The 20,317-nt window shown below is 36.6% G+C and overlaps 1 protein-coding gene across 2 annotated transcripts in view; it reads left to right on the forward strand.

Annotated features, from left to right (window-relative positions):
* The first annotated feature begins 784 nt into the window (after nt 1-784).
* grik4 (glutamate receptor, ionotropic, kainate 4) overlaps nt 785-20,317 on the forward strand; it is a 352,304-nt gene continuing 332,771 nt past the window's right edge. For both annotated transcript variants that reach the window (XM_053239647.1, XM_026924740.3), the window contains exon 1: nt 785-1,540. The gene's annotated coding sequence lies outside the window, so the exon portion shown is untranslated. The remainder of the gene's footprint in view (nt 1,541-20,317) is intronic.

Here is a 20,317-nt window from a genome sequence, read left to right on the forward strand (position 1 = left end):
AGTTTTCTGTTACTAAGGCTACATTCATACATTTTTTTAAAGAAAGTAACAAAATGGCAAAGCAATTAAAAACAAAGTAGTCAAGTCATAAGGAAGCTGGAAAATCAATTATCATTGAGCAAATATGGATGATGAGATGATCAGCGCCAGCCTGTGTTTTGGTGGCAGTTAGCTGATCAGACTCAACTGGATTTGTTTGCTTTGTAGTCAGGCTGTTTTAAGACCACTTAAATACATATATCCACTTAGGAGATGGCACTTAGGTGTGATTCGCTATCTCTTTATTTGGTAAATAACTGGTCAAGACAAAGTCTACCAGCCTGGTGTGTGTTTTGGTGGCAGTTAGCTGATCAGATTGTTCAGCAGAGCACCATTTACACCTTGTTCAGGCTGTTTTAAGACTATCAGATCTTAAATAAACTCACTTAGCTATTATTCGCTTTCTCTTTATTGGGTAAAAGGCAAAGATAGTCTACCAGCTCGGATCATGTTTTGGGAGCTGATGAGAATAAGCTGGATTTTTTCAACAGAGGCTGTTGTAAGATTGTAAGATGAAATAAATTCACTCATGCAATGATACTAAGGTGTTTTTTTATTCTATATTCTACCTCTTTATGCGGTTAGAAATGGGATTGGTGTTTTGTGGAGATGACTAGAGCGCTCTGAGATCCCCTAGCGAGCTACACCGTCAGGTCTAACAAATCGGTTAAGGCTCTATAGCGTATGTGGCTGTGTACAAAAAGTGCCGGGCTGCCTTGCTCACACACACACACACACACACACACACATACACACTCACACGCATACACACGCGCGCACGCACGCACACGCGCGCGCGCGCGAGCTTACGCGGAGCCCCCGGTTGCCTATTGCGAGCACATTTACGCAGCCTCGCAGCTTCACGTCACGCCGACTGGAGCTTCTTCCAAATGTTTGTATTACTGCAAACACATCCAAATGTCGAAGATGTGTAGGTGATTCTGAGTGGGAGAGGTTTGAGTGTCACACAAACAAGCGTAAGCAGTGAGCTGCTCTTAAGATGCTGCTCCTGAAGCCGTGGCGGAGAGGAAGAGAGAAAAACCAGCCTTTTCAGCCTGTCAGTGTTCAGGTAGTCGGGAAGGCAAAGAAATGATTCGGACTTTGTTGGACACAGAAAGGACAAGTGGCGTCTTTCTAACTGGGATGAGGATTTTCCCTCACCGGCATTTTACGGATATAGCCTACTAAGCAGGGAAATAAGGCTATTTTTTAAATGTTATTATTTTTTTTTCTTTCTTAAACTGAAGTGCCCTTCCCGAGCAGTTCACGACTGGCTGTTACGCTGCTTCATTCATTCATTCATTCATTAATCCATTCAATCATCCATTCATTCATTCTTTCATACATTCATACAGCGCCTGCTCTCTCTGGACACGAAGAAACGCGGTGTAGCACTTAAAGAGTCTTCAGCATCATCTCTGAAAAGAAATCTTTCTCCAGGATAAACAGCTTCTCTCCCAGGGAAGACAAGCAACAAGAGGAAAAGAGAGCATTAACACAGGTAAGATGCCTGGCAAAATCCTTTCACACACTTATCCCACATTTACTATAGTGTTTACTTACTATAGATTCAGTATAGTGTTTATTTAGTGTAATGTTTACTTAGTATAGTGTTTACTTACTATAGATTCAGTATAGGGTTTATTTAGTATAATGTTTACTTAGTATAGTGTTTACTTAGTATAGTGTTTGTTTAGTATAGATTCAGTATAGTGTTTATTTAGTATAGTGTTTACTTAGTATAGATTTAGTGTAGTGTTTATTAGGCTATAGTGTTTATTTAGTAGGCTATAGTGTTTATTTAGTATAGTGTTTATTTAGTAGGCTATAGTGTTTATTTAGTATAGTGTTTATTTAGTAGGCTATAGTGTTTATTTAGTATAGTGTTTATTTAGTAGGCTATATTGTTTATTTAGTAGGCTATAGTGTTTATTTAGTAGGCTATAGTGTTTATTTAGTATAGTGTTTATTTAATATAGTGTTTACTTAGTATAGATTTAGTATAGTGTTTATTTAGTATAGTGTTTATTTAGTAGGCTATAGTGTTTATTTAATATAGTGTTTATTTAGTAGGCTATAGTGTTTATTTAGTATAGTGTTTATTTAGTAGGCTATATTGTTTATTTAGTATAGTGTTTACTTAGTATAGATTTAGTATAGTGTTTACTTAGTAGGCTATAGTGTTTATTTAGTAGGCTATAGTGTTTATTTAGTATAGTGTTTATTTAGTATAGTGTTTATTTAGTAGGCTATAGTGTTTATTTAATATAGTGTTTATTTAGTAGGCTATAGTGTTTATTTAGTATAGTGTTTATTTAGTATAGTGTTTATTTAGTAGGCTATAGTGTTTATTTAATATAGTGTTTATTTAGTAGGCTATAGTGTTTATTTAGTATAGTGTTTATTTAGTAGGCTATATTGTTTATTTAGTATAGTGTTTACTTAGTATAGATTTAGTATAGTGTTTACTTAGTAGGCTATAGTGTTTATTTAGTAGGCTATAGTGTTTATTTAGTATAGTGTTTATTTAATATAGTGTTTACTTAGTATAGATTTAGTACAGTGTTTATTTAGTATAGTGTTTATTTAGTATAGTGAAAATGTGATTTAAAAAACAAACTACAAGGACCTTGTGTTTTAACACTGTAGGCTATACTTACTTGTCCATTTCATAGACTAGACTGAAACATGGAAGTTAGTGTAAATATAGTTTTAAAAAAAGTCATTCACATTCTTCCATAAGACTACACACTAGGATAAGGATAAGAATTGAGTCTCGTTTTTTTTTTTTTTTTTTTTTTTTTCAATGAAGTGAAAAATTCATTCATTTATTACCCAGTTTGAAAACATCAGATTAAATGCATGGTGCAATAATTAGTCTTTCTTTTCCCCGTGGAACTGACAAGCCATCCCAACAATTACGAGTGGAGTTTTAAAATAGCAGATAGAGATCACAGAGAGTTACAGAGACAGAAATACCGTGTACTTGTTGAATTTGGTAAACGTGCACGCGCAACGGAACGTGCGGCTACGCGTACGCGGCGCAACACGTAAGCGTTTCTTTTTTTTTCACTGTTTAGCCTTTCTATATAAGACTGAAATAGATACACAGTAAACGGCTGTACATTGAAAGTAAAAATAGTCGAGCGAAGACAGCGACACAAGCTAATTAAACTGAGTATTATGCTTACAGTTACAGGTATGAGGCCTCACTTTCTGCTTGTGCAGGATCAAACGTGTAGTCAGATCCACACTGCAGAAATGTGGCATATATCACAGTTCCAGAGGTGTACTACATGAACTGCTAATTTCTAATCTCCATGATATTCCATTCTTCCACAAAGACTCCAGTTAAACTGTTTACAAGACAGCCTACTTGTAAATTACCTGGTGATTTTTAAATTACTTTACATGATATTATTCATAATAATAATAATAATAATAATAATAATAATAATAATGCACTTTACCATGCTCGTAGTATCTTATTAATGAGTAATGTTGCACAATACAACTTAAAATTGAAATAATATGAAATGTTTATTTATAGTAAGCTACTGAGCTTGTGCATGAGTATGTAGCTGTATAGCTAATGTTACTGCAACTAGCAAGTTGATTTGGCTGGCAACATTACATATAGTCTAAATAAAAGAAACAATTTCAGAATCAGAACCAGGTTTATTGGCCAAGCGTGCTTGCACACACAAGGAAGTTGTTTTCAAGCTTACATGTGCGCCTGATACAAAGCACTAAACATTAATATTAAAGATTAAAGATTAAACTGTCAATTGCCACTCACATATATATCATATGTATTCTCTTGCATTTATATCATAACTATATGTCAGATCTTTGACTACAAAAACAGAAACCTTACAAAACGACAGAGTTCTGACTTCTGTGTCTTCAAAGCTAGTTATGGCCATGTAGTTGTTTAAAAAAATGCAATTATCCCATATTAATTCATATCACCTGGTTGCATTATTAAATGTTACCATGGAGAATAGGGAATAGGGCTGGGCAATATGATGATATGACAGTAATAATGTGATAAGCTATGTCATAACACACTTTTTGAGAGATCGCTCATATCATCTCTGTTTTTATAACAATTACAAGCACTGATTGGAAGCAGCTGATTAGTTTCCATACATAAGGGACTATATCTGCCAGCACCACGTCTGACGTTCACTTCTTGGTTGGTCCGCAACACTTCCAGTCTTTTTGAATTTGTTAATAAGTTTGGCAACAGTGTTGTGTGTGATGTGCTTTTACCATGGTTCCTGTTAAAGTCCATTGTAACCTTGGGACAGCTTCCCGATCCAGCCATGCAAATGATTTCAATACATTCTTCTTTTGTCCAAATCATTCTTAAAGGCTATCTGAAAAAAAAAAAAAGTATATATATAAAAATTGGAAGGTATTTTGTTAAAAAGTGTTAATTTCCTGTATGTATAGAGACTTTTGGGACACCATGTAGTATATAATAGCACTAGTGCTCTACTGGCAGGTTTACAAACCTATAGATCATGATATATATCGCGTATCATAGAAATGTCTTGAAGTATTGTGAGATTTTTGTCATATCACCCACTCCGAATGGAGAAGACATTCAAATAATTCATTACATCACCATGAAACATCACCATGAGAAAATAATGTTACGCTCCACACAGGACTCAGGAGCGCTGATGTTGAATGATAATATGGCTGGCTTGCCAGATTAGATACACTGCTTTGAGCCCAATTGCTGTCTAAAATTCACTCAGTTTACTATATACTGGCCCCAGCTGTAACTTTGCCAAAATACATGTGCCAGGCCAAGGCCATGTTTCCCTGCTCAGTCTAGCAACCCTAGAAATGGTGTCTGCAAATCAGTCTATTAATGGAAAACATGTTCAGGAGTTGATGAGGCACATGTTTATGCCTTTAAAATACCATATAATATTAATACAAGCTCTGCATTAGGGTTTTTTTGTTTGGTCTTAATATGCTGTTTAGATCTTAGTTTATTCCTGGAAGCCCCAAGAGTGGAAACATGGAACTCAATTTCTCTTCAAAAGTTTAAATTGTTTTGCTTTCTTAATGCCTGAGACAGTAATAATGACACAGCTACACAATTAGTCATTTTGCACTCATTGTTATGATTTTTAGTTTCATTAATGAAGTGTAATTATAAGCTCTAGTGATATTATGTTATCTACAGGCCTGAAAGATAATCTATCTATCTATCTATCTATCTATCTATCTATCTATCTATCTACATAGAGAGATAGTCAAGCCTACATTTAAATCAATATACCATCAGGTGACAATTTAAACGAAACAAATGCAGTGAATTTCACTGCCAGGGTTGGGTTCACTTTTCCCCTCACTGGGAAAGGTCACTGCAAATCCAAATTAAGAAGTTATTTTGACTGATCACCTATATCCTGATGAAACATTTCCCCTAATGAGAGTGGTCTCTCACAGGATGACAATGTTCCCGTCCACAGGCCATAGGGGCTCGATGTAAATTATATGATACAGTCTTCAAAGTCACCAAACCTCAACCCAACTTAACACTTATGGGAGATTTTTGTTAGACAGCGCGTTCCACCACCTTAATCAAAACAGCAAGTGATGAAATATCCTTTGGAAGAATGGTGTTCATCCATCCATTACAGTTCTAGAGACTTGTAGGATGTGCTCCAAGGCACAGTCTTGGTGTTGGACCAATGCCTTTCTAAGAGATGGTTTTTCCTTTAAACTGTCACCTGTGTCATGTAGGCTCATGTATAAGAAAGTAGGATCTTGTATAAGAAAATTAGTACATTTTATAAGCAGGAAAATCTGCAGTATCATTGTGATAAATAATGATTTTCATAATTATTTTAGCTATAATCATGCAGGCCTATAAAACAAATCTGTCTGTAAATAGCACTGCAGAACCTGTGACATTCTTTCCTGGCTGCTGTCTGATGGTGCTGTAGGTTAATTATCATCAGTCACTCGTTTCCTGCAATTCCTGTTCCAGATTTTTTTTTTTCTAATAGGCAGACACATTCTCGGTTCATGTTCAGTTTATCTCTCTGCCTTATAAATCTGGTTTGCTTAAATATATTTTGTGTTTATCTGAGTAAACCTGGGATTTTGCCCTCATTGTTGGTCTTAAGTGTAATTGTCATGGCATTTTCTCGAGTGGTACTCTAACTATTCATTTAGTCGACACTGACCATACTTGAATTATTGCTAATGTGGTTTACTGTGGGGACGCAGTGGCTTAGTGGTTAGCATGTATTCCTCCCAGTTGTGGGGTTGGGGGTTCGATTCCCACTGCTGCCCTGTGTGCACAGAGTTTGCACATTCTCTCTGTGCTTTGGGGGTTCCCTCCAGTTACTCTGGTTTCCTCCCCCCTTCTAAGGCTGATTGGAATCTCTAAATTGTGTGTGCGTGATTGTACCCTGCAATGGGTTGGCACCCTGTCCAGGATGTCTATGCCTTGTGCCCTGAGTCCCCTGGGATAGGCTCCCTGCGACCCTGTGTAGGATAAGCGCTACAGAAAATGGGTGGGTGATATTCAATATATAATGTTTTAAGGATTAAAACTTATTTATTATTTAGAGGTACTTATCTTATACTTCTACTTATATTATGCCTAGGTAGGCAGCTTTTATGGGCATTTTCCTGGTCAAGAAATAAGGACTTTACCTGATGGAGGACACTATAATTAAATAGAAGACTGGAATCTACCTGCATTTCCAATTTCCAATGGCAGATAACTGAAATAAAAAAGAAAATGCCTTCTAGTTCATATGAAGCCACATGGAAATGATAAAGCAGGTGCTGACAGAATGCTGAAGTTACATGTATGATGTCACTGATTTTTTTGATCAATTGATGAATAAAACATTCAAAAGCATGATTATTTGTATATACAGTGGGGTCCAAAAGTCTGAGACCACATTTAAAATCTGGGATTTTTTTTTTCAATTAAAATTGGAAATAAACAGAAGGTTTTAGAATTATGAAATTTTTAAAACAAAGAAAGTAAATATTCAATACCCTTATTCAAGATTTTGAGCTATTTCTAGGTCCCTATTTAAATGTAAGCAAATTTGTGATATTGATCAAGTTAACTACTTTGTTCAGAAGGTAAGATTTTCCTCATGCCTAATCTCTTCTATTGAAGCATGTGTTCAGAAGATATTCCAATGGAATTGATATAAAATGGATCAAAAGGTTTTGCACAAACTTGTGGAGTCCATGCCAGCTCGAATGCACACTGGCATTAAAGCAAAAGGAGACATACCAAATACTAAGAAACTCTGAAATTCACGTCAATATTTCAAAGATTCTACGTTTCACTCAGGTTTTGTCAATAGTATAATTTGTAATAAAAATTATTGTATTAAATTAGAAAAGAATGCAAAATAGAAGCACTTTCACTAGTGGTCTCAGACTTTCAGACCCCACTGTATGTGTGCCAAAAATATTGAAACCCCTAAAGAATATTTTAAATAAAATGCAAACAAACTGTCATGCTTGAAAAACACATTTTTCATTTGCTCTCAGTCCCAAGGCCCTCTGTTGTCACCTTTAACCATGTCTTGTTTCTCTGGGATTTAAATATAAAGTCACACACATGTAAAATCACTTTTTCATCCATTACCATGGGAAAAAACAAAGAACTTTCAATATAAAAAAGACAGAGCTTAAATATGCCTCTACTAGTATTTTTAATCTTGTTAGACATTACAGGAAGAGACTCAGTATTGTTATTGTCTCCAGAATAGGTGTCACATTATATATAAATTTGTTGATGATTTTGAAATCAGTGTTTTGTAGAAAAAAATACACTACTTTTAAACCTTTGGTTTTTAAACAAAACTATACAATTTCCCTATAAGCTTGAGCCCAAAATATCACTTATTGTATGTGTTATTTTTTTTTTTAATGTTACTTATTGGCCATTTTCTTGAAGGGTACCAATAATTCTAGAAGGTATGTAGTGAAAGCTAGTTTTATAGTATAGTACTAATTAAAGCCAATATTTTGTCTATTGTCACTCATACGTGTTTACATGTCAGCTTGTTACAAAATTGTTTATGCTTGTTGATAATAGTTTCAAGGGGGGCATGTTGGCGTAGTGGTTAGCACATTTGCCTCGCACCTCCGGGGTTGGGGGCTCGATTCCCACCTCCACACCATGTGTGCAGAGCTTGCATGTTCTTCCTGTGCTTCAGGAGTTTCCTCTGGGTACTCTAGTTTCCTCCCCCAGTCCTCACATGAGTTAGCAGGCATTTCCAAATTGTCCAGCGTGTGTGTGTATGTGAATGTATGTGCAATTGTGCCCTGTGATGGGTACTCAGTAGTGTGCAAGAAGAGTGCAGCTGGTTTATCATACTTAAGCCTTATTGACACAAATCAGCAAAACAGCTTCTTGTAGGTTGATTTCAGAACATTGCAATTGCTTAATTTTTTTTTCCCGGAGGCAGACAAATATCCATCACCCTTCTGCTGCTCTGTTACCGGAGCTATTCAAATAGGGCATTCTATAGCCAATGGCTTTGTTTTAGAAATATTAGCTGTAAGACATGCTAAAAAAATAGTATAATATACACTCTCCGGCCACCTTAATAGCAGCAACTGGAAACCCGCCCATTCGTGCAATTATCCAGTCGGCAAATCATGTGGCAGTAGCACAATGCATAAAATGATTCAGCTACACGCCAAGCGCTTCAGGTAGTGTTCACATCAAACATCAGAATGGGGGAAATGTGATTTCAGTGCTGTTGACCATAGCATGGTTGTTAGTGCCAGACAAGCTGGTTTGAGTACAAAAACTACTGATTTTCCAGTACTCTGGTACAACGCACAAGAATCTCTAGGGTTCACACAGAATGGTGTGAAAAACTTGAAACATCCTGTGAACAGTGATGCTGTGAGTAATGCCAGACATTTACACTTACAGACATGAAGGCTATGGTAAAGAGCAGAAAAGCATCTCAGAATGCACAGGACATCGAACACTGAGGCAGATAGGCTACAACAAAAAAAGATAACATATTCTACCATCCCTTTTATCAGGAGAGTGCCTCAAAGAGTGCACATATATATATATATATATATATATATATATATATATATGTATGTATGTATGACAGGCATAATAGCAACACTGAACGGACATTACAAACAGCAAATAAGTTTAAAAGTTCCACGTCTACAGTAGGTGCAGTCTCACCGAAACTGGACAGTTGATGATTGGAAAAAGACCAGGTGACATTTTCATCTTCAGCTGTCCTGTGAACTTATGCCCAACATAGCCTCAGATTCCTGTTCTTGGCTGATAGAAGCCGAAGAGTGGAAACTTGTTAGCTCGAACCATTCTCCTCTGACCTCTCTTGTCAACAAGGCTTTCTTCCTGCAGAACTCTTGCTCATTGGGTGTTTTTTTTTTTTTACACCATTCTATGCAAAATCTGAGACAATGTTGTGAAAATCTATCAGCAGTTTTTGAAATGCTAAAACTAGCCTGTCTGGCACCAACAACCATGCCACGACAAAGTCACTGGGATCACATTTTTCTCCATTCTGATGTTTGATGTGAACATTAACTGAGCCTGTATCTGCATGATGTTATTCATTGAGCTGCTGCCACATGATTGACTGATTGGGTAATTGCATGTGCAGGTGTACATATGTTCCTAGTAAAGTGGCCACTGAGTGTACATAGTCATATAAAATTCTTATATTGGCCTTAGGTGCATAAGTAATTTGCTGGTTTGCTGGTTGGGTGTGAAAAATATTTTGCACTGGTACCCTGTTGGTATTTTTGAACATGCCATAACAGTACAGTTTTGATATAATCCTTTTACAAATTGCTTGTCTAATGTCCCTCGTGAAGCCATGAATAGGTTCTGACAGTCACAGGAGAGCAAAGTAAACAAACACAGTTTTAAAATGAGTGTTCAATTATAATTACCATCAACATTATTTCTAAAGTGTTCGATTTTACACTCTGTTATAGGCCTTTTCCTAGTCAAAATTTTCAGCCTTTTTGGATAAAAACTGAAAGTTTTTTTTTTTTTTTTTTTTTTTTGACTACAGTATATTTGGCCAAAATATTTTGGTGGCATCCCTAATAAATATAATTAACTGATGAGATATACTAATGATAGTTGTACACACATTGATAGACTTTGTTTCACATTAATGAAATAAAAACTAAAATAACAATGTCCATTAACCATGACAGAAAGCGAGAACACCTCATCAGCACATCTTTCAAGCGGAGAGTTCAAGACAGCTGCTCGCCTGTCAGTTATTCCGGCTGTTGATTGTCTCATCTGTCATTTTTGTTATGGAAAAAAGAGTGCTCTTTCAGTGTATTTCTGTATTCTGTTAGTATAAAGGTTGGCAGGCCTGAAATGGTCATTCAAATATTTCTTTTTTGGCATTTCCACCCTCCCCTGCTATTCCTGTTGGGGCATGCTGCACAGTTAGAATACCTCTGGCCTACCAGGTGAGCAGCCAAAGATGTTGCTCCTTTGCCCCTTGTTGAAAGCAGTGTCTTTTTGGATGTTTTTTAAATATATTTATTTTTGGAAAAGCTTGTTTGAGGCCTTTATCAAGAGACGCACTTTTAATTAGTAATCTAACAATAAATAAAAGGCCCTTGGTAGAGCTACAGCCACAACCAATTGCTTAAAATCATTCAGGCCAACTCTAGACTGTATTCATGTTGTCATGTTGTATTTATAGCATTGCACTTTTTTTTGGTCAATGGTACAGCAGAGCAATAGTCTATGTAGTATAAACACTGCTTTTTAATGCAGCATTCTTCGTTTCTTTTTTCACTTGTGTGCATAAGTCATATGTAAACACCACTGAAATCACACCGTCATACTTTCTACATGTGTTCTATGTGTTTATAATTTGTTTTTTGGTAATGATATGTGAGGAAACCCATAAAAGTCTCACATATTCTGTTTATTCACTGCCCCACTGTGTCATGTCATGTTTTATTGGGCTTTATAGTAACTAGAGATGACTGTCCCCATCCTCCAGTGCTTCAAAGACGCAGTTTAATTTTGGCACTAGTTTTCTTGTGTTTAGTGGATTTTAAAATATATTTTATTATGCACATCATATTGTCTTTCATTTTTCAAAACATTAACAAAGTAATATTTAATTCGATAAATGCTTATCTAAACATATGTTGTCGTTTGTTATGTTCTGTTCGAATATCAGTTGCGCTAGTTCATAAGGCTATGATGTAGTTTTGGAAATCTTTCGAAGGGTATCCTTTAAAGTTAGCTACATGGCCCTGTCCACATTATATGCTAGTTTTCCGCTTGCATGTCAAATATGTTTACTAGTAAAGCAGGAAATATTGGCCAAAGCTGATGACCAAATTGATAGCTTCTTAATTTGGGTACGCGTGCCTCTCATTAAAAATGAGATTGTCGCCTCCTGCCCCTTAACGTGTAGTGAGTCTCTTATTTTTTCATTTAATCCCCTGGTAAAAGATAATCAAAGGTCCAGTAAAAATTCACCCAAGGACCAGATCTGGGCCAGTAACTGAATAACCCTGCAATAAATGTCTATCAAAACCAATTAAACACCAGACTCACCAAATGTGTTTCTGTCACAGAGACAAGGAATGATCTAATATAAACACCATGTCCTAGAGCACTGACACATGAGTGAACACTCACAAAAACACAGACAGAAAATTTGTTGTAAGTTATGGCAGCCAGCTGATTAATTCTGTGTAGCACAATCATGCCCAAGTCTGATCAAAAACACATCGATCATTTCTTGTTTTCCTGTTCATGCCTTTGGAACTCTATCAACCTGATATTAGTATCTTATATATTGTTTTACCATGATTATGAATTTGACTGGACTATTGGCTTTCAAAATACCAAGAATATACACTCACTGTGCACTTTATTAAAAACACATGTATATCTGTTTGTTCGTTCAATTATCCAATCAGCCAATCATGTGGGAGCAGCACAATGCATAGAAACAAGTAGATACAGGTCAAGAGCTTTAGTTGATGTTCCCATTAGACATCAGAATGGGGAAAATGTGATCTCAGTGATCTCAGTGGCTGCGGCATGGTTGGTAATACCAGATAGACTGGTTTGAGTATTTCAGAAACTACCGATCCCCCAGGATTTTCATACACAACAGTCTCTAGAGTTAAAACGGAATGGAGGAAACACCTTGCTGATGAGAGAGGTCAGAGAAGAATGTGCAGACTGGAAGGCTACAGTAACTCAAATAACCACTCTTTACAACTGTGGTGAGCAGAAAAGCATCTCAGAATGCACAGTACAGCACACCTTGTGGCAGATAGGCACATGGGGCTCCACTGCTGTCAGCCAAGAACAGGAATCTGAAGAATCTGGATAGTTGAAAAACAGTGCATGGTCTTTTTCTATTCTCCAACTGTCCAGTTTCAAGAAATATTAAACATTCACTATTTATACATATTTGCTATTTGTAAAGTACAGTATATCAGTGTTACTATTATGCCTGTCACACCTGTCACTCTTTGTGCCATTCTTCAGATAAAACTGATGGTATAAAACATTATCTTTTTGGAATATAGCACATGTATGTCTACTGATCTGGAGTTAAAATATCTCCAAAATATACTATAGATCAAGCATAATTGAACTAATTGCAATATTTTATTTTATGAACATTTTCAGAGCCAGGAGGTCATTTATAAAGAGAAAAATCAGAACAAAAACCTCAAAGGCAGTGACAGATGCACAAGATGAACAAGGCCATCTGCCTCCATCCCATCTTTACCCGCAGGATGTGATGAGATCCTCTCAAAGGAAATGATGCACAGGGTTACCATTATCAAATTTTTATTACTTGTTCTCTTTAGTTCTGAACAATAAAAAAACTTGAAATACATTTCAAAAATGATCTCTTAATGTTTGCCAAGGTGAAACAAACCTCCAGAGTCTGATTCTGATAAATGCTAGAGCAGGATCTCGGACATCAATCACAATAATGGCCATTTAATGCCTTTCAATTCTCAAAGTGGCATTTATTTAAATGGCGATCATCACAGTGCCATCACAGCAGCATCCTGTGATAGTATTCTTGTGTAATATGTCTTCAGAATGGTTCACGGGGGAATATAAGTCCTACAGAGCACTACATGGTAAGAGGTTATTGAGTAATTTTGTAAAATATTAGGCATATACTTTACTGTACTTGTGATTTGTCATAATTCTATTGGGGGATGTAAAGGCTGGTTCCTGGATGCTAGTAAATGCTTAGCAGAAGACTCCTCCCCTACCTATGCTGTGTATACCTGACTCCACGGTAACAGTATCCCTCCCTCTCATTACCATACATAGCCCTTATGGGCACCTGACAATTAAAACATCACAGATGTGTCTGCCAAAGCTTCTTATTTGGTGGCCTATGCATGAGCTATGGAAGCTGGTTGTAGGGTGGCAGGGGCTGTGGAGAGCCTATGATCCCACACGGATTACCAGACGGAGTACCGCCTTTTTTTTTTTTTATGACGCCATCCAGACTCACTGATAAGATGCAATTCTGCAATTAAGGTTCAAGTAGGACATTCTTGTGCCAGAGCTGTTGAAGTGAGTAAGTGAATCAGCATTCAGTTTGCAGAGGTTACAAAGCCAGAAACTCCCTCCCCTTCTTTGGCAGGAATTTCACTTGTTTTTATGAGGTATTGATTCAGTGTGCGTTTTTAATGCTGTACTCAGAGCTATGATTCTCAGTTATTTAGTGTCTGTTTTAATGTCCTCAGTAATTAAGTAATGAGTTTTATTAAATATAGATATAATATGCAAAATGATGATTTCGGTTATCACTTTCGATGTCTGAAAAGTTATTGTTAGTCATGTAGTTTGTGTCATGAAATGGTCTTTTTACGAGGGTCATAACTGGGCTACATATACAGTATGGTGAATTCCTATAGACAAAGAGGTTGTACACATCAGTCTCATTGTCCATTGTTATGCATCATTATGGAAAAACATTTCAACACAAAAGAGATGGTTGCTGAACAATTTAGATGATGGATTTTAAAATGCATCAGCAGTTACAATAGAATTAAACATAATCAGTGCAATAAAAATGATCAAAAGTCTGGACCAGTTCAAAATTCTCCAAGAAGTGGATGCATAAGCAAATTGCCTCCTTACACAATATGTAGAACAGCTGATTCTTGGGATCATCAGGTTTCAAATTCCAACTATTAGATACCACTACTATAACAAGCTCTTTGTAAAGGGTTCAGAAATGAACCCCTTTCTGTGAACAATACACAAAATACTGCACCTGAAATTTTCTAAGCATGGAGTGACAGTTAAAATAATGTGTTGTGGTCAGGTGCTGGCCATGCACATTGCATGATACCCACTGATCATTGATTCTTTGGTGCTGTTGTGCCGCCAGTACTCCAGGGGCTGTTGTGAAGATTGATGACATCGTCCATGCAGTCATTCATCTTCAGTAACCGCTTTATCCTGGTCATGGTAATGCTGAATGGAGTGAGGTGGGAATATAACCTGGTTGGGATGCCAGTCTAACACACACACAAACGCATCAGGGCAATTCAGTGTAGCCAATCTACCAGCACGTTTTTGGGACTTGGGAGAAGGAAACTGGGAGAGCAAGTGAAAAGCAACACATTGAGTCAACTGAAGTCAGGACTGAACTGATCCTAGAGCTACATGCTGCATGATGGCATCATGAATTGCTCCAAGTGCCTGAAACTTGGTTCCCTCTGCACTGGATGTGCCGTAGACTTAGCCATAGATAATGATCCCAAAAAACCAAATCAATACAGAAGTGGTGGGACCACTAAGTAATTGGGAATGGGAATGCTAAAAAATCTGTTCTGCAGAAAAAAATTACTTTGTAATCAAGATTTTTATCTTTAAATTTAAACCATATAACATCCCTATATGTGTGTGATCAGAATGTCACTCATGGCATATGCTACTCATTTTAAACTATATTCACTTTTTAAGGACGGGTGCTGCTAATTATGGAGTTATTGATTATATATCTCTTAGATCTGGGTTAATTTGGAAATGGAAGGGAGTCTTACAGACTGTAATTACCTGTGTGCCCAAATGCCCCAATGAAACCTCTGCCTAAGGCTTTGTTCAGGTCCCAGACAAATGTAGAGAAATTATCTCGGATATCTGGTTAATAGTATATTATTTATGTGTAATAAAATTCATATCACAGTGAAATTTTACAAAACGAATAATTGCTCCCATCTTGTAGTATGTTTCACAAATCTTTCAGAAGCCTAAAGTTATTGCAGTGCTCACAAGCTACAATAACAGAAAGTTGATCATGAATTTATTATTCTGTATTCCTCCAGAGTTGCTGGGACCTTTAGTACGTGAGTTTAGAAGAAATTTAACAGCTCTAAAAGGACACAGAGGAACTCATGATCAGGGTTTATGGCCCCACTGTCTTACTTGGTCTTCTTTAGAGCCATCCTTTTTAACCAGTGTGACCAAATCAGTGCTGTTTAGTCAGACTCAAATGTACCACTGTTACCCTCGTCCCTGGATCCCAGTGAATAGAGATTTGACAGGAAAAAGTCTACTTTACACCAAAAATGACAGGGAACTACAACTAGCTTTTCATTTTACCCTTTACTCTTTTAGCTTTTACTCTGTTTTAGACAACATGTACAAGGCATGATGCACAGCTGCTAAGCTTTAAAGAGGAAAAGAAGAGAGAATCATTTGTCATGAGTTTGTAAAGTTAACACGAAAACTCATATTTTCTAAATATACAGTACTGTGCAAAATTCTTAGGCACCTTAATTTTTTTTAAATACAAATTTTGTCTTAAATGTTTATTTTATGATGTCTGCATTATTGAGTCAATAAAAAATTTTTTAGATTCCAAACATTACTTTTCCAACAAAAATTAAATGTTACAGGGAAATGTTTGTATGGCAGTAAAGAAAGCAACATATTACATAATACACCACTTTTCAGGAAAAAATATAATGACGTCTATCCGGTTTCTGCAAAAACAGAAACAGGTATGACAGTCAGAGTCTCCGGAAGAACTGTGGCAGATTCTCCAAGATGCTCAGAAAAACTTACCAGATAATTTCCTTATAAAACTGCACAAAGTGTACCTGAGACAACTGGTGTATTTTTGAAAAAGCAAAGAGTTGTTTCACTTAATATTGACGTTGTTTAGTTTATTACTGTTTACTGCTTTTAATAGTGACTTTTTATGTACAAATGTTTAATATCATTATTTATGAAGGTATCTTTACTTTATAGAATTTCTTTGCATGTACCTAAGACGTTTGCACAGTACTGTAATATTGGCTGAAAATTAGATTAAATTGTAGATAAATATTGTTACATATACACTATATGGCCAAATGTTTGTAGACACTTGACCATAACACTCATATGTGCTTGCTGAATATCCCAGATTTAGTCCCCCTTTACTGTTATAATAACCTCCACTCTTCTGGGAAGGCTTTCCACTAGATTTTGGTGCGTGGCTGTGGGGATTTGTGCTCATTCAGCCACACGAGCATTAGTGAGGTCAGGCACTGATGTTGGGAGAGGAGGGCTGGGGTGCAGTCAGTGTTCCAGTTCTGGCCAGAGGTGTTCAGTGGGGTTGAGGTCAGTGCTCTGTGCAGGCCACTCGATTTCTTCCAATCCTTCCTTGACAAACTATGTCTTTATGGAGCTCGCTTTGTGCACAGGAGCATTGTCAGGCTGAAGTTCCAGTTCCAGTGAAGGGAAATTGTAATGCTACAGCAAACAAAGACATCCTTTACAGTTTCCTGCTTCCAACTTTGTGACAACAGTTTGGGGAAGGAGTATATATCAGAGTGATGGTCAGGTGTCAACATGCTCTTGGCTTTATCATCAATGGCAACCACTTCCACAGCACAGAAATATGCATCTATTTTTTGGGAAAAATCCTGATTTGTGTTCTGATTTGGAATATTGTGGAAGAGGGGTGCTTTTACTTGATGGAAGCATATATTTTTTTTCTATTCATCCTACCCCAAATTAAGTTAGAACAGGTGGATGTATCTTAGGCACAGTTGGTGGCAAACTATTGGTAAGCAAATTCTACCACAGCCATACATTTTTAGAATGAGTGTTCAGATTCATAAATATAGTGGAGGAGAGTATGCAAAGTTGTGCACTGTCTGATTAGCTGATCGCTATGAGGCATACCCTATTGAAGTTACCATACATTTTCCAAGCTAGTTTTCTCACCAGTTGCATTTTCGAAGTGATCATATTCTCTGGACATGTTGCTTCACTGAGCTGGAAACAACCCCCATTTTGTTTTCAAATACCTGTCAATCATTTTCTTCTGCTGAGTTAAATAACCACAGGGGCATGACAATATGGGATTTACTACTGTCAGTCAAACTTTATATATATATATATATATATATATATATATATATATATATATATATATATACAGTACTGTGCAAAAGCTTTAGGCACCCTATTTTTTTAGTACAAACTTTGTTATAGATTTTTATTTTAACACTTTTACAAGTCAGTACAAAAACATTGTAGATTTCTAAACATTGGAACTTATTTGTTTGGAACTTATTTGCTGCCAGGTGCCAGGGGATGTGGTGGTGACTAGATTAAAATGTAAGACCATGGTACATATGTTGTTTAATAAAAAAAAATGGGAGAAATAAAAAAAAATAATGAGAGTTGTGAGAGATGTGTGCTCTGTTTAATGTAAACACAAAGTCACAAAAATTTTTAATGTCACCTCAAGGGTTTTGACATAAATATTTAATAAATTCTCCAGTGTTGCGTTATAAAATATTTATGCAATTCTTATAAATGTGTTATGAAGGCCCGGTGTAGGTATCCATTAAATGAAGTTTTACCAAACAGGATTACTTAATAGCACACACATATGACGTTCATGTTCAGGCATTTACAAACTCAGAACTAAAGATACATTCATCAAGATGTTTCCATATCACCATTCCAGAGTCCAACTGGGTTACATGGGTGGCCCGGACACCAGACGCTTTCTTGCGGACACCACTACTAGGGCTTGGCTGCAGGAGTAGGTCCCATGGGGTACAAGTTATAGTGCCTTCTGGATCACTCTTTGTCTGATCTCTCTCTTGAGATCTGTTCACTAAGGGTGGCTCTGCAAGGAGCATTACACTCCCAGTTATGCTTCTCTCTCACAAGTTTTCCCCTGGCATACTACAAATACCAACTTGGAAGGGCAAAGTCTAGCTTGTCAGGATTCAAACTCACAGTCTCTTCATGATAGGGTGAACAGAATATTTTTCTGTTGTGACATGTAAGAAAGTGTGAGTAAATGAGCTACCCTCCTCCTCTTATCTCCATCCTCGAGTAAGTGTGTGTGTATACAATCTTACAAAGCTAACAATTATTCTGCTGAAGATCTGTAGTAATCACTGACGCCTAGTCACAATATTGAATGGGAATGCTAAAAAAAATTACACTACCAATAAGTAACTCTTATTATGTGTAACTAAACCATTATGGGTGATACTGGGGTCTCTTCATATACATAAAACTTACACTTCTGTCATCCTTTTGTGTAATTTGTGCTTTGCTTAGACAATGTTTGCTTAGTCTATTGACTTCTAGTTTCTTCAATAGCATTTTTAAAAGTCATTGATTGAGAGAGTAATTCACCTTGTTCATGTTTATTACATCTGCTATTGATTTTTCTCTGATCATGATTTTCCATTTTAAAATATCACGATAAATTATTTAATTGTCCAGAACTAGTAGTCTAAAAAATATAGAAAAATGAGCATTTCCACCATTTCAGGTTTAAGGAAAGTAGGGAATTATTGAGGCATAATAATATTATCAGCTGTGCAGTCAGGAAATGTGGCAGCTCAGCTGGATCATGGATTTTAAGTGATTCTACAGTAATGTGCAGTAAACAGTTTAAAAAACATAACAGCACATTTCAATATAATCCTTTTACAAAGCAGTTGTCTAATGTTCACTTGGCTGACATTTTCACCACTGACGCTTCTTGCAGAACAGCAGGGGAGAGCAGGAGAGCACTTTCTAATTGTCATTACCATTAACGTTTACCATTAACATGCTAAATTTGACACTTTGTTGTAGACCTATTTAATCATTTTGGGTCAAATTCTTCTCCCTTTTTTTCTTTTGGGCCAAAAACTGAAAGAACCATTTTGGCCTTTTTCATATACAAAAAAACTTTGGTGCGATCCCTAATAAATATAATAAACTGATGTTAAATATATACTTGTCTAACGTTACCTAAAACACTGAGGTTGTGGGGAAGCAGTACTGATTCCAGGAAGTGTCTGTTAAAACACCTGTGCAAATCCTTCAAAATTCATGTGTCAGTTGACTCATTGGTCGTTTTATTGGGGAGAAAAATACTACTCTTTTGGTGCATTTTTGAGTGATAGCTCACACTAGCGTTACCATTCCTGCTCAAGGGAGCCTCTGTTCTCAGAGTGCTCCAGGGCTGGAGTGCACTAAACTTTCTGCCACTCTGGGGTAATTTCAATATTTTCAGGTCTTTTCCCTTCACAATGAGGAGTCAGAAGAGAGTGCTGCTGAATGGGTAGAATTTATTCCAGTCAGTTTTACTTATACAGACAAAAACAAAAGAAAAATATGCAAGCTAGTGGACTGAAAAAAAGGGAGACACCATCTCTCTGCAGCTCATACAAACTCATAACCCCCAAACTACAATACCCATAATGCACTGCACCTAAAAATGAACCTTTACTCTCTAGCACTAGTTTACTCTGATGTTTTTGCAGAGCTCCTACGCAACATGTGTAATGGTTGGCAGGTCTGGTAATATAATATAATCAGTGATAAACATCACTAGATATCGTGGCAAGGTAATATCGTGTAGGAGCGATAATAACATCATATCGCTCAAGCCTACCGGCTATTATATTGCATGTGTGCCTTCTCAGTCATTTCTGATGATGTATTCTGGATATGATAGGGAAGCAGTCTTAAAATAAATTCACACACAAGTAAATATGCATACAAGTAAATCCGATAAACATTTCTGTGTCATTATGACTGTCACTGATAGGCTGCATGAATCTATAGTCTAGGCTAGAAAGAAATCAGCACCAGCCTTCTAAGTCCATTTTGTGTATTTTCTACTTGCTGTCAGCGCTGGTAGTGGTATTGTTCTTGGTTCCACAAAAGTAATAAATAAATATAACAGATATAAATGTAAAAAAA

The sequence above is a fragment of the Pangasianodon hypophthalmus genome, chromosome 14 (genome assembly GCF_027358585.1).
Source record: "Pangasianodon hypophthalmus isolate fPanHyp1 chromosome 14, fPanHyp1.pri, whole genome shotgun sequence".
NCBI lineage: Eukaryota > Metazoa > Chordata > Actinopteri > Siluriformes > Pangasiidae > Pangasianodon > Pangasianodon hypophthalmus.